This window comes from Callorhinus ursinus, unplaced genomic scaffold (genome assembly GCF_003265705.2).
Source record: "Callorhinus ursinus isolate GAN/ISIS: 27379988/994484 unplaced genomic scaffold, GSC_fseal_2.0 scaffold6, whole genome shotgun sequence".
Taxonomy (NCBI): Eukaryota; Metazoa; Chordata; class Mammalia; order Carnivora; family Otariidae; genus Callorhinus; species Callorhinus ursinus.
In genome coordinates, this window is record NW_027397068.1 from 15403412 (window position 1) to 15406990 (window position 3579).

Genomic DNA, 3579 nt, shown 5'->3' on the forward strand with positions numbered 1-3579 from the left:
ATTTAATTTATTGGATATGTTGTACATATTTATAGTAGATGTTTTGAAGTCTTAGTACTCTATGTCCTACATCTGGGGATATTAAGAGAGGGTTTCTATTGACTGATTTTAACCTGAATATGGGTTATAATTCCCAGTTTCTTTACAGATATATTTTTTATTGAAAATTGGACATTTCAGATAATTTTTGTAGCAACTCTGGATTCTGAGGGCATTTTTGAAGGTTGTTGTTAGTCCTTTTTTGTTTGTTTCTGTGTTTCCTAACTTGCCTAGGCTAAATCTATAACATGTATCTCCTGCAGTGCAGGGCCACTGAAATCTACTCAGATTTTAGTTTGTTTTTAATTTTTGTTTTATTTTGCTTTGTGTTTGTTGTTGTTGTCATTCTAACTTGTAAGCTTACTTTTAGAAATTGACCTTCATGTCCACAGATTAGTAGTCACTGGATGATTTGACAGAGATTGTGTTTAAATGCCAGAGCTGGCAGTTTTCCCCAGCTTTGGGTGGTGGCCAATGCTGGGCTCCATTTTCCATCCAGAGGGCAAGGCAGCATAAACAGGGCCAGGCACCCCATACCCCACCACCTGCAGCCTGCTGCCTCTTGCCTCAGCACCCAGATGTAGGCCATCAGGTGTCTGGTGGTTGGAGACGGATCTGTAGGTAAAACTTGCCTAGTGATCAGTTACACAACCAATGCATTTCCTGGAGAATATATCCCCACTGTCTTTGACAACTACTCTGCCAATGTTATGATAGATGGAAAATTAGTGAATTTGGGCTCATGGGATACAGCTGGACAAGAAGATTATGATTGATTACGTACCCTATCCTATCTGTGAACAGATGTAATTTTTTAAGTATTTATTTAAATTCTAGTTAACTAACATATAGTGTAATATTGGTTTCAGAAGCAGAATTTAGTGATTCATCATTTACATAAAATAACCATTGTGCATCACAACAAGTGCCCTCCTTAATAATCACCCATTTAGCCTGCCCCCTGCCCAACTCCCCTCCAGCAACCCTGTTTGTTCTCTATAACTAAGTCTCTTATGGTTTGCCTCTCTCTCTCTCTTTATCTGCTTGCCCTATGTTCATGTATTTTGTTTCTTAAATTCCACATATCAGCAAGATCATATGATACTTGGCTTTCTCTGATGGACTTATTTTGCTTAGCATAATACACTCTGGCTCCATCCATGTCATTTCACATAGCAAGATTTCATTCTTTTTGATGGCTGAGTAATATTCCATTGTAAATATATGTGTGTGTGTGTGTGTGTGTGTGTGTGTGTGTACCACATCTTCTTTATTCATTAATCAGTCAATGGAATTTTGGGCTTGCTTTTGCCATAATTTGGCTATTGTTGATAATGCTGCTATAAACATTAGGGTGCATGTGCTCCTTCAAATCTGTATTTTTGTATGCTTTGGGTAATACCTATAGTGCAATTGCTTGGTTGTAAGGTAGTTCTACTTTTAACTTGTTGAAGAATCTCCCTTTTGTTTTCCAGAGTGGCTGCACCAGTTTGCATTCCCACCAACAGTGTAAGAGGGTTCCCCTTTAAAGAAAAGGGACAAACAACCTCATCAACATCTGTTGTTTCCTGTGTTGTTAGTTTTAGCCATTCTGACAGGTGTGAGATAGTATCTCATTGTGGTTTTGATTTGTATTTCCCTGATAATGAGTGATGCTGAGCATCTTTTGATGTGTCTGTTAGCTATCTGTATGTCTTCTTTGGAAAAATGTCTGTTCGTGCCTTCTGCCCATTTCTTAACTAGATTATTTGTCTTTGGGTGTTGAGCTTGATTTCTTTATAGATTTTGGATACTGGCCCTTTATCAGATGTGTCATTTGCAAGTATCTTCTCCCATTCCATAGGTTGCCTTTTAGTTTTGTTGTTTCCTTTGTTGTGCAGAAGCTTTTTATCTTGATGCAGTCTTAATAGTTCATTTGTGCTTTTGTTTCCTTTGCCTCTGGAGATGTGTCTAGTAAGAAGTTGTTATGGCAGAGGTCAAGAGGTTGCTGCCTGTGTTCTCCTCTAGGATTTTGATGGCTTACTATCTCACATTTAGGTCTTTCATCTGTTTTGAATTTATTTTGTGTACAGTGTAAGAAAGTGATCCAGTTTCATTCTTCCACATGTAACTATCCAGTTTCCCAACACCGTTTGTCAAAGAGACTGTTTTTTTCTTCACTGAATATTCTTTCCTACTTTGTTGAAGATTAGTTGACCATATAGTTTCTGGGTTTTCTATTCTTTTCCATTGATCTATGTATCTGTTTTTATGCCAGTACCATACTGTCTTGATGACTACAGCTTTGTAATATAGCTTAAAGTCTAGAATTGTGATGGCTCCAGCCTTGGTTCTCTTTTTCAAGATTGCTTTGACTATTCAGGGTCTTCTGTGGTTCCACACAAATTTTAGGATTGTTCTAGCTCTGTGAAAAATGTTGGTGGTATTTTGATAAAGATTGCATTAAATGTGTGGATTGCTTTGGGCAGTATAGACATTTTAACATTTGTTCTTCAAATCCATGAGCATAGAATGTTTTTCCATTTAAGGAGATGTATTTTTAACAGACATATTCTTAATTTGCTTTGCTCTTGCGAGTACTGCATCTTTTGAAAATGTTTGAGCAAAGTAGTGCCCTAAAGTGTGACCACCACTGTCCTAACACTCCCATCATCCTGGTGGGGACTAAATTTGATCTCAGGGATGACAAAGACATGATTGAGAAACTGAAGGAGAAGCTGACTCCCATCACCTACCCATAGGGTTCGGCCATGGCTAATATCAGTGCTCTCAAATACCTGGAATGCTCAACTCTCACACAGCAAGGTCTCAAGACAGTATTTGATGAAGCTAATGGAGCAGGGCTCAGCACCCCTCCCATCAAAAAGAGGAAGAGAAAATGCCTGCTGGTGTAAATGTCTGGGGCTCTCTCCTGCCCTGTCCCCCTTGGAAACTTTGGTATGCTTTGCTCAACAATGGTGGAGGCTTTGCCTCAATGCCAAATTTTTGTTACAGATTAGTTTTTCCATAAAACCATTTTGAACAACAACAATAAAAAGCCTGGAGCTAAGTAAGATTTATATGTTGTATGTATAGCATGTATAAGATGAGAAAGAACATTCAATGTATAAGCCATTTATATATCTGTCCTGGTTTTTACTTGCTACTGAACGTTTTGAGTTTCCAGGGTCTATATGCACAAGCTCATGATATGACAAGAGTGTTTAAATAGCTCAGGGCCTTTCCAGTCTACTCTCCTGGAAGGCCTTTTTGGTTCTTGTGTAGAACAACACTAGGAATATGCTTGCCCAGACCCAAAAGCAATATCTGACTAGTGGAGCAAGACAATGGCTATCCCTCATATGCTACTTCCAAAATGTAATTTTCTCAGGAAATAATGAGCCCTTTTGTCCCTGGCAAAGAAACTACTGGTCCTCATAGCCTACTTTGCCTTGGCAGAACTTCACATCGCCCAAGGTGGGAGTGGGGAGGTGGGATCAGCTCTAGGCCAGAAGGACAAATTCTCATTCTTCTTGCCTCCAGTTCAACAATTTTCAAATA

General features: G+C 38.8%; 1 pseudogene; it reads left to right on the forward strand.

Annotated features, from left to right (window-relative positions):
- The first annotated feature begins 617 nt into the window (after nt 1–617).
- Nucleotides 618–2933, forward strand: LOC112814631 (ras-related C3 botulinum toxin substrate 1-like; annotated as a pseudogene).
- The last annotated feature ends 646 nt before the right edge of the window (nt 2934–3579 follow it).